This window comes from Triticum dicoccoides, chromosome 4B (genome assembly GCF_002162155.2).
Source record: "Triticum dicoccoides isolate Atlit2015 ecotype Zavitan chromosome 4B, WEW_v2.0, whole genome shotgun sequence".
Taxonomy (NCBI): Eukaryota; Viridiplantae; Streptophyta; class Magnoliopsida; order Poales; family Poaceae; genus Triticum; species Triticum dicoccoides.
This window is the reverse complement of record NC_041387.1, coordinates 113,837,247-113,849,581: the sequence shown is the minus strand read 5'-3', so window position 1 is coordinate 113,849,581 and position 12,335 is coordinate 113,837,247. Positions and strand designations below refer to the sequence as shown.

Here is a 12,335-nt window from a genome sequence, read left to right as displayed (position 1 = left end):
AATTTCATAGATGCTCTTGAGGAAAATTGTTTGAAGACTTCCTGCACTTCATTTTTGTAAGTGATGATATGCACCATGTGTAATGAGAATAATCATCAACAATGACAAAGCCATATAATGAGGCAGGATTAATGAATGTGGCATAATGAGTAGGGCCAAAGAGATCCATGTGAAGTAATTCAAAGGGACGAGAAGTGTTCATGATAATCTTTGAGGGATGCTTGGCTCTGGTGATCTTTCCAGCCTCACAAGCCCCACAAAGATGATCTTTGAGGAATTTGACACCCTCGATGCCAATGACATGCTTCTTCTTTATGAGTGTATGCAAGTTCCTCATCCAAGCATGACCAAGTCATCGATGCCATAACCAGCCTTCTGAAGCTTTTGCTAGTAGACATGTGGCATGTTGTGGTCCTGTAGAGAAATCAACAATATACAAGTCTCCTTTCCTAAAGCCTTCGAAGACTTTGGAATTGTCAGATTCCATTAGCACAATGCAACGATATTTGCCAAAGACGACAACCATATCAAGATCACAAAGCATTGAGACAGTCATGAGGTTGAATCCTAAGGACTCGACAAGCATGACTTTGTCCATGTGTCTATCCTTTGAGATTGCAACCCTATCTAGACCCAGTACCTTACTTTTGCCTTTGTCAGCGTAGGTGATATGCTTCAGATGAGATGGAGATAAAGCAGTGTCCATCAATAAGTTCCTGTCACCGGTCATGTGATTTGTACATCCACTGTCGATGACCCACTCAGTAGCTTTAGGTTGTTCATCCTGCAGATGAATTAGTGCAACTTATGAACCCATATACTTCATTAGTGAAGAATATGATATCAATTTCATCAGATTGAATTTCATCAACAGTAATAGATATAGCAATATGAGGACGTGAGAAATGAGTAATTCATTTCTTCATGATTAGCTTGCGTCCATTCAAGCATATTCAGGTCTCCATCAAATTCTTCAGACGATTAAGTTCGTCTGGAGACCTGACCCTGCATAAGAGATTAGTTCTTTTTCTTCACCACCCACATCTGAAGGGGTGGCAAAGAGTTCATCATTCTATGAGCTCCATAAGAAAAAGATGGCATAGAAGCGAGTGCACTTTGTTTCACAGAAGAGGGGTTAGGATAAGCATATGAATAAGCAAAGAAATTCTTTGAGGACTTATGAACATAATGGTTTGAAGAATAATGCACATATTCATAGCCTTTAGACTTTCCCTGCGAAACATAAGTGTTAGCACGATGATGTTCATATGAGGATTTGGATCCACATGAGGAATTTGATCCAGATGAAGAATTTGGTCCATATGAGGACTTGGATCCATATGAAAATTTTGATCCATATGAAGAATTTGATCTGGGGTTCCTATTCTTCATAGGTGGTGTCATGATGACATTCACCTGGAGATTTTCAAGGCACCTTTTGGGAACCCAGATTTTCTTCATAGGAGGACCGTTCCTGCAGTTAGTTCCAATATATCGAGCAAATACTTCACCATTCTGATTCTTGAACAATTTATAGTTGGAGTCAAATGACTCATCAGAGGAATATGAAGATTCACAAGTAAAGCCAGATAACGTGCATGGATCTACAAGATGTCATTTTGCAGCAACCCATGAGGTTTTGGGGTACTGCTCAGGTTTCCAGTAGGTCCCATTAGCATTGAGTTTCCTCTCAAAGGCAATACCCTCTTTCCTAGGGTTCCTGTTCAAGATCTGCTTTTGGAGCACATCACAAAGAGTCTGATGCCCTTGGAGGCTTTTGTATATGCCTGTCACATACAATTCTTTCAACCCTGCATTATCGTTAGTGATACTTTTGGTATCCTCAGGTGAGGAATTTGTGACCACGGAGATAGTTGAAGAATTTACAGCGATAGAAGCATTTGAACATTCAGGTGAAGAATTAGTAGATTCATGCTCAATGCATTTCAGTCATGGTGGAATAAATTCTTCCTGAGCGGAACTGATCTGTTGAGCAAGCAATGAATCGTTTTCCTTCTGAAGATCTTCATAACTCACTTTTTTTCACTGGATCATAAAAGAAGTAAATATATGTAGCGACCCGAACTCAAACGGCCAAGCATCTGTGTATCTGTGCCATTCCTGGATCAGTATGCTGGCACACACAGTACATCAATGTATATATCAAAGTGCAATCACATGTATAAACAACGTAAAACTTATATATACCTCATAAGTCTCAGCAGAAACCATAAATCGGGTGTGGAGTCCCATCAATGCCATCGGCAAGTGAGTGTAGAACGTAACCCTATATCGTAACTCTTTCTCGTCGTAGAAATCCTGCAACATGATACGTTGCAGTCATGTAGGTCAGTGCATTGAATGTACCGGCAAGATCACAAATAAGATAAACAGATGATAAAACTATACTATATGCAATATGGCTTTGTGGCTCTGTGTCTGAGTTTTGCATAAAAGCTGGGTTTTTTTCCTACGTTAAAAGAATATCAGGAGTCTTTACTACGGAGTTCTCTACTATGACATGGTTCAGCCAACTGATGTCTCATAGACCAAAATAATCATATGTTGCCCACAATTAAGTTATCAGTCCGGTGTTGAGAGTTCCGAGATAGATCCAAGTCCAGATGCTCAAATTGTTTGTAACCGGGGACACGGCTAATTGATTAGGTTTTAACCCTCTTAGAGGTTTGTACACTTTACCCGCAAGGTTTGATCCCTCCCTTTTTGTCCTCGCGCTTCAGATCATTTGAGAATAGGACAAGCAAAACATGGTCTTCCGAAGAGTTCTTCTAACCACTGTCCGGTGCCCATCCAATCCTATCGTAGTTCTACATCTGCTGGCAACGTCCCAGCCAGAGTCACCACTAGGGTCAACCAAGCTAGAGCCCATAGTGACTTGCAGTTGCACAGGTAAGCTTCTCGGCATGAAGTGTTCTTCCATCTCTTTGAGACTGGGTGGAGCTTTCCGCATGATATCACGATGCTTCTCCGGAATCACTGAGTACTGGAGGCACCAGATGTACCCTTCTTAACCATTCTCCATCCAGAGGTATATTGGATTCTTATCTAGAGTCTTGAAGTATTGAGGCCTTAAAGATGTAGTCCTTGCAGATGCCATCATGGAGTTGTCGTCATTGATGTAGAGTCCTCCTTTTTCACACCACTCCCGAGCACTCATTCCAAACCCCGTCTACAATAGTGTTGCATTTAAAACTATATATGTCCCGGGCTTGATAACAAGGAGATGGGTTCCTACCTCATGCATTCTACTCAACTACAAGAAGTCAATATCACTACTGGAGGGATTATGAATGGTGACACTAGATGCAATAAAAACATAGGTATGAATAACATGGTCAAAGTGAACTTTCCTGGTAAGTTGATGAAGATAATATCGCTCTCGAAGAAATCCTGATAGTACTATTCGTCACTCTCCGAAGAAAAATCTATATAGTCAAACATTGCATTCACATAAGCAATCCTTATAGCAAAAAATTTCTAGTAATCATAATTATCAATAAACAAAAATAAATCAAATAATAAAACCCAAATAAATCCAAAGAACTTCAAGGAAAACTACAAGAAAAACTACTAAGAAAAAAGTCTAAGACTTTACTACAAACAATAAAAATAATTTTTGTCCTACATAAAACTTAACAGCAAAAAAAATACTAAACCAATAAATTAACAAAAAATAAATTGTAAAACAAATTAGTACAGAAATTATTTTTCATAAAATTTTATTTGCAAAAAAGCTACTATATAACTCTGTTTATGACTTATACTAGTTTGGCTACAAACTAAAGGAACAAAATATAATTTTTAACTGATAAATAAAAGTGGCTACTGTTAACTAACAGAAACAAAGTAAAACTTGTCAAAAGTTGCAAAAAGAAATAATTTAAAACAAATAAAAACAAAAGAAGTAAAGTTAAAACAAAAACAAAGTCAAAACAGGCCCTGTTTAGCAAAACCCTAATTTAAATTAACCTAAAAATAAAATACTCAACACTACTGGATAGGCAAAGGTCATAGTGACCAGGAGCAAAAGGAATCAATCAAAAAAAAAATTCTAGAACTCAAACTAGAGACAAAACAATGTTTGAAGCATATTTGAAATAATTCAAATTTAAGCTACCCAAATTCAAAATTTCAAGTCACTAACAGAAACTTCATACAATTTGTGACACCGTGCAATTGGAATCACTCAAAAACAGTAAGTAGGCTAAAAGATACAAGCAATCTAAGACGGAAACTATCTCTGGAAATAAACAGAACTGAAAAAAAACAGAAAAAGCCTACGGATCGGCCAGTGACCACATGGCTGTTCCTTTTTTTAAGGCAAAGAAACTGCTTTTTAACTTAACGGCTCTTGGGTAGATCTCCTGAGACACAAATAGCCACTTGGGCTGGTACATCAGACTCACACTCCATAATAGAGTTTTGAGGGCACATGCGCCCAATGGTAGCAACTGAGTTGGCACTACGGCGAAACTTTTATTACATGTTTGAAGAACCACATCTTGAGATGGTACTTCATGTCCTTAATGATAGCAGCATACGGTGATGAGTCAGCCTTCCGAGGTCCAAAGCCCCCGCCAACAGCTGTGAGTTAGTTTTGAACCCCACTCTTATTATTCCCATCTCTGCTGCCATTGACACAACATGGGCCACAACTCTCGCCTCTGCCGCTAATGCATCCTCCACATGCTCCCGTCTTCCAGCTCGGGCTCCCACCACCGCGCCATCCATGGTTCGCGCCACAGCTCCCCATCCAGCGTGATCATCCCCTGGGACAAAGGCTCCATCAATATTGATTTTCACCATTTCTGCCAGTGGTGGACTCCACTTATCAACACATATCTTTTTGGGTGGTGGGAGAAAGGCTTGCTTGTAATCCAAAACGCAGCTACGTGTGCGTCTTACTAGCTCATCCACCGACACAACAAGCTCCCCCTTCCGTAGTTTATTCCGTGCGCTCCACTAGAGCCACCAGAAAGTGAGGATATGCATGCGTTTTGTCTCAGCCAGCCCCCATAGATAATCCATCATAGCATGTACAGACGAGATAGTTTCCAGCTCCATTCTTTCTTTCTCAAGAACAAGCTCCCGCCACATCTTCTTAACAGCCTTACACTTGATGAACAAGTGTGCTCCATCTTCATCAACACGGCCACAAAACAAGCATTTTGTGCTCTCCAGCTTGAAGCCTCTCTTCTGCATATTTGTTAGAAGTGCCAATGATTCATGCCGCACCCTCCATGTAAACATTTGGACATTCCGCGGGCACAACAACTTCCAGATCCTTTTCCAAGACTCGTCCTTATAACTGTTCAGATTACCCACATCATTGGGACTCATTCCTGCTCCGCCATTCTTCCTAATCGTGTTTAATTCAACATACAGCTTGTAAGCACTCTTCACCGAGTGGAGACCTTTATTATCAAATTGCCAGGCTATGAAATCTTGCACCCCCTCCCACAGCGGCATCTGCATTATATGCCTGGCACCATTCGCGCAAAAAGTGTCTTGCACTAGGCGTTCATTCCATTGCCCAGTACCCGGATCTATCAGGTCATTAACAAACTGTAGCAGATTGTTCCCCCGTGGGGTGATCACCCTTCACGACCACGGCCTCGAAATCCAGGGGTCCATCCAGATATTGACACTGGCTCCGTCTCCAATGCGCCAAATGTACCCCCCGCGTACCAGCTCTATACCCTTGAGCAAACTCCTCCATGCATAGGAGATTCCATATCCGGCCACCGCTTCCAGCACATGGCAATTAGGGAAGTAACGGGATTTAAGAACCCTACCACACAAGGTGTTCGGGTTCTGTATGAGTCTCCAGGCCTGTCTTGACAACATTGCCATGTTGAAACTGTGCATGTCTCTGAACCCCAACCCTCCCTTTGCCTTTGGCATAATGAGTTTGTCCCAGCTGATCCAATGTACCATGTTATCCTTATCTTGTTGGCTCCACCAATAGTTACCAATGAGGGAGCTCAGCTCATGGCAGAAGATTTTTTCAGGTCAAAGCATGACATAGCAAACGTAGGAATGACTTGCGCTACGGCTGTCACCAAGCTTTCTTTACCAGCCTTCGCTATTAGCTTCTGTTTCCATCCGTAGACTTGACCTGCCAATGCACCTTTTATGTAGGAAAAAGCACATTTCCTAGATCGGCCAACGTGTACGGGGAGGCCCATGTACTTGTTGTTCCAAATTCCTTGCATCCGTTGGCGTGTTTGGACTAAACATGATAGCAGATTTTTCAACATTGATGCATTGCCCAGAGCATGCTTCATATAGGTTCAGGATATCTCTCAAAGCAGCAGCTTCCTCTTGGTTTGATCTCAGCAAGAGCACTGAGTCGTCGGCGAAGAACAAATGTGATACAGCCGACACCGCCTGACAGATTTTTAACTCCACTAATCTTCCCTTCTCTCTCTGCAGCTTGTAACAAAGCCGAGAGCCCTTCAGCACAAATCACAAACAAATATGGTGACATTGGGTCACCTTGTCTCAGGCCCCTTGAAGGGCAGAATTGTTCAGTTAACTTGCCATACACTATAATTTGGTAGCGGACCGATGTCACACATTTCATAATCAGCTCGATCCAATTCCTACTGAACCCAATTTTCTCGAGCATTGCTTGCAAAAAACTCCATTCGACACGGTCATATGCCTTACTCATGTCTGCCTTTACTGCTGCGTACCCCTCCTTGCCATTTCTCTTGTTCAGGAGAAAGTGTGATAGCTCATACGCCACTAACACGTTATCGGTAATGAGCCTCCCTGGCACAAACGCGCTCTGATTTTCAGAGATAATCGCAGGTATGATGACCTTGAGTCGGTTCGCTATCACTTTAGAGATTAGCTTGTACAGTACATTGCAGAGTGAGATTGGCCGCAGATCTTTGATTCTGTTTGGGTTTTTTACCTTTGGAATTAGCACGACCACCGTGTCATTCCACCCTGCCAGGACATCACCCCCATTGAGGACAGCGAGCACTTCTTACATGATCCGGTGTCCCATGAAATGCCAATGCTTCTTGTAGATGATGGACGGCATTCCGTCCGACCGGCGCCTTCAGGTCACCGATATGATCAAGTGCAACCTTGACCTCCTCGCTAGTGAACTCAGCGTTGAGCACAACGAGCATGGTGTCCCTGACTCGCAGTTCCACTTTTGCAATGAGTTCAGGCATCCCGGAACCACCACTTGTGGTGAATAGGTCCTGAAAAAAAGAGCACACATAATTAGTCATCTCCTCTCCTTCCTTCACCACCGATCCATCCTCCCTCCACAACTCCTTCACTCTGTTCGCCTTCTTCCTTGCTGACGTAAACACCATAAAGTAACAAGTGTTTCTATTGCCTTTTTTCAACTAGGAAATATGGGTCCTTTGTATTGGTTTGGTATACTTCTTTCCCTTCAGGTCCCGTACCAAGCCTCTCAGCCTTGCTTCCTCTCTGACTTTGTGTTCAGTACCTTATCTTTCATACACCTCTCCAGCTCCAACCTCGCCTTTTTAAGCCTACCCTCAAGCTCTCCCGCAACATCCTTATACCATTACCGCATTCTACCAGCCACCTTCCCCATGGCACCAGTCACTCCTCCTTCCCTACCAACCAGCTATCCTCCCACGCTCCTTGGATTTCCTTGCTACAACCCTCTTCCTGTATCCACCATGCTTCAAATCTAAAACTCCTATCTCCCATTAGTCCTATCCTCCTATCTGCTTCCGTACATACAATGACTGGTCTGTGGTCCGAATGTCGGGGGATACCATTTAAGACAGAGAAGTCCGAGAAGGTCTCACACCACTTGGAGTTTGTTGCTGCTTGGTCCAACCGCTCACAAATGTAACTGTCGAGCTCTTTGTTGTGATTACGCCAAGTGAACTTGTCTCCTTCGAATCCCACATCATAAAGCTCGCAACTCACTAGCGCTTTTCTGAACCTATCCATACATGATTGTACTCTTGGCACTCCTCCCACTTTTTCATCGCATGTTAGAATTTCATTGAAATCACCCAAACATAACCGCGGTCTCCCATCTTGATGTTGTTATCCGAGCAATTTGAGTGTGCGCCATGTTTCTTGCTTACGCTCCATCGCAGACTCCCCATACACCCAAGTCAGTCTCCACACTACTCATGCCTCCTCCATCACATCAACATCAATATGCCTCCTCCCATACGATCTCAGACTCACATCTACTCCTCTCTTCCAGAATAGTGCAATACCCCTACTCCTCCCCACCAGGTCCCATGCAAGCACATGAACTAGGCCTAGTGACCACCGTAAGCTATCCAACTCCTTCTCCGTAAGTCTGGTCTCAGATAAGAACAACACGTCGGGATCCTCACCCCTCCCCAATTCAAGGAGACTTTGAACTGTCGGGCCATTCCCAAGCCCCCAACAGTTCTAGCTAATGATTTTCATTATGCCCGGCGGGGCTGCTCAGACAGCCCGACCGATATGCTTGTCTTGTTGACGGTCTCTGCATTGCTGACTGTAACCCCTTCCACCACTTGTTCGTCCATATGCCCTTCCTGCTCATCCGTTTTGTTTTTCTTGCTGATGATGGTTGTTTCAACTTCCATATCATCTCCTACCCTCTTCCCCAACTTCACCTCGAGTGCATTCTTCGAGCTCCTGCCAACCGATGCTTCCTACGAAACTTCCTCCCATTCTTCACTCCTCCCACATCCCCAGCTGGATCACCCTTACTACCACCATCCCCCTCCTCCTCAGAACTAGCCTTGCCCTTCCTGTCGTTATATGTCCTCTCTTTGGCCATGTTAACTTGGGTATCATTCTTTCCTGGCACATCTATAATCATCCCCGAGTTAACCTACTCTTTTTTCATTCTGTATCACATCAGGTGGCTCGAACTGTAGATTTTTCACAACCTTGTTGCTTAACCTTTTGTCCACCTTCTCTGTGATCTTCAAGGGACTCGTAACCTCTTTCTCTTCCTCTCCCAAGTTATCATCATTGCTTCTAGACCCCGTTCCATCCTTCCTCCAAGTGGACGCATTACTCCTTGAACCTCCAGACCCTTTCCCCCAATAATACTATCTCGGTCACCTTGGTACTGGCTTCCATGGCTCCACCTACCACCACTCCGGCTCCTACTACCATCAGTAACTCGCCCAACCTGCCATTTCCCCTTCGGACTTACCTTCCCACCCTGGTTCCTTCTTCAGCCCTCATCCATGGCCCATACTGGGGCGCCTCCCCTTTGATGGGTTTCATGCTGCAATCCATTTCTCCATGCCCTATGATGCCACATGTATAGCAAAAATCTGGCATATGCTTGTATTCAAACCGACACCACAACATATCCTTCCTTTTGTTTTTCTTGTTCTCTTCCACAATCCCCAATACGCCTCCCCCAACATCATCCTTCTTCTTCTCTCAATACAGAACAAAACCTCTCATAAGGGGCTCCTTAATGTCTAACTCTACCTTCACCCGTAGAAATTTCCCGACCGCCTTGCCATCGCGCCCTACATCCGCATCAACTAGTTCATGGAAATCAGCAGCAATCCATTCACCCGTTGTTCTGTTCATATAACCAAGAGGTAGACCAAACACACGAATCCACATGGGAATCAGTTTGAACTCATACTCTTCCACTGTCTTATCTGGACCAAATTCTTACAAGACTAAGAGTTCCTTGTCAAACCACCATGGTCCCTCTTCCAGGGCATGCCTCCACCCCATTGCTTGACAAAAAGTGAACACGAAGACATTAGTCTCGAGTTCCTTGCAATCGAGACCCTTTATAGGGCACCAAATCCTTCCCAGCGTCTGCCCAACCACGCCCGCGTGTTGGTTTCTCAGATAGGAGTTTCCCCATCGCCTGTGGATGATGGTGCCCACTTGTTTGCTTTACCCTTCTCCGCCTGCCCAATCTTCAAACCCCTTTTCTCTGCCGCAGATAGCTTTAGGCCCCGCATTAGTCCTTCAACATCATCCATTTCTCCTCAGCGACCCCCTCCCTCAGTCTAAAGAAACTCTAGGGGTGAACCGGTGGTGTACGACTATGTTCCCTAGCACGCAGAAGGCTTATGGTGGATGGGACTGGAGAAGGGGTTGTATGATCTGCGGGAAGAGAACACCACAGGATCAAGCACTGAACGGGGTCACGATTAATGTCGTCTCCCACTCTTAGAACCCTAGCAAGATCAGGATCGCCCCGAAATCGTCACTCCGTGAATTACGCCAACCGTCGCCAGAAGGGACGGACCAAAAAATAAAAACACGCCAAAAGAAAAAAACACTTTGAAGGACTAAAAGGTGAACGCTCGCAATCCAAGAGAACCAGTGGTGGTGCATATGAAATAGAAAAACCGGAGGGACCCGGTTCGATCTAAATGAAACTAACTGTAAATAAACCGCACTGAAACCGATCTAACAAATAAAAGCCCATCCATTCGGTAGATATAATCTACACCATCTAACACAGATCGAACGGAGGGGAAGCATACCGCAGCGGCGATGAACTCCGATGAGGTGCTCCTACTTCAGTGGTCGATGGGGACGGCGCTCCGGTCGTTGGCGAGCTCGGTGGACTTGTTGGGAGAACGCAGCGGACGAAGACGATCACGTCGGTTGCCTCAGCCGTGCTCGAGAACGTCGCAGAAGGGTGGCGGCGAGCTCGAGGCGGCGATGGCATTTGGGCGTTAGCGGTGATGTCGCTCTAGTGGATTTAGGGCTCCAGCGAGGGCACGGGGAGGTGTGGAAGAGAGCGGCGAACGTGTGGGTAGCTTCGGGCGGTGGCGGGGTGGTCGGGGTGATGCGGTAGGGCGTTAATGGTGCGGCGGTGCTGCTCTGCTCTGGCGACGAATCGGGGAGGTAGCGGTGGGTCTCGGGGAGGGGAAAGGGGGAAACGGGTCGAGGGAGGCGGGCTTTATATAGGTGGAGAGTCTTGGGAGAGGGGCGGATCAGGGAGAGGATCCCATGAAGATCGGGATTCCGGCAGCGGTGGCGTGTGGAAGTTGGGCTCTCACAACATGGAGAAGAAGAAGACCAGACAGGTGGACGGTGGCTGCAAGGCGAGCGAGAGAGGGGGAGTGTCGGGCACGTACCGCTTCGCGAGCTGGGCCTCCTTTTTTTTACACAGACACAACAAAAGAAAGAAAACAAATAAAAAAGTACCATATAGGCATATAATATGTCAAAATGTTCAGAAAGATATTTTCTAAAACATGAACTATTTTTCAGGTTCAAATAAAATCTACCAAAATTCAAATAATGCAAAAAGTGCTACTGTTGCATTAAGAGTCAATAAAAATTATTTTTAAAATACCAAAAGGATTTCAAATTCATGTTTCTCCATTTTTTCCATTGTAGGTAATCATTTTACCCTATTTTCCAAATATTTTTTTGGGGGGAAATAATTTGGATGAAAACCAAAAATTCCCAATTGGATTTGAATTTGAATTTCAAACCACTTCCAAACCTTTTCTATTTTTCCTCATTCAAAATATATTTCAAATGCCTCTGAATATTGTTTTTGAATTGTCATATCACTTTTGTCTTTTAGAATATTTCCAGAGGTTTTTAAACTTCAAATAACTCCAAATTGAAAGTAGGTTCCAAAATACCCTCAAAAGGGCTTTCAATTTGATCCTTTTAAACTTGCAACTCATATTTCATATAATTTGAGGAAGTCATTTTATCCTTTCTCATGAAAATCATTGAGTTGCATAAAGTTTCTGAATTTGAAATATTTTCAGATGGAATTCAAATCTTTTCAAAAACCCTTTTCATTTCAAATGGAAGAAGTCATGTCATCTTCACTCTAGGGTTTTGTGTTTAAATTTTAGTTCATTGAGGTCAAGATGCAATGGTGAAAGTTTGGGAAAGTCATTTCATTCCCTCTCATTCAACATTCAAAGAGTTTCAAATTTCATGAAATTTCAAATAATCAATCACAGATCAAACAACATTCAATCAAAGTTATTTATTTAATATAACATTCCAAAATTTAAAATTTTGCGATGTTACAATATACCATTAACGTTGTATAATATATAACATTAATATATAACTTAACACAATAGCTAATTCAATAATATTTGTTAATTCAATCAACTCATTGATAATATAAAGATCATTAATGCACCAATCAAGATTATACATTATGGCAGTAACATTAAATAAACCAATTTTTACATACCCAAGTAACTTAGCAAATACAATCATCCGCTACTATGCCACTGCATAAGATAACTTGATTTTTTTTGTGACTAATGCATACATTTTATTTCAGATCAAACTATCAGTCATTGAAGTCTGTCAAAATTTATATGGTG

General features: G+C 43.3%; 1 long non-coding RNA gene across 1 annotated transcript; it reads right to left on the bottom strand.

Annotated features, from left to right (window-relative positions):
* Positions 1–1,943: 1,943 nt before the first annotated feature.
* On the bottom strand, positions 1,944–10,990 carry LOC119293443. Its single transcript, XR_005143056.1, has 3 exons — positions 10,506–10,990; positions 2,209–2,319; positions 1,944–2,134 (listed from the first exon to the last, which is right to left on the bottom strand). It is a non-coding gene; the product is annotated as an uncharacterized LOC119293443 (long non-coding RNA).
* Between the last annotated feature and the right edge of the window lie 1,345 nt (positions 10,991–12,335).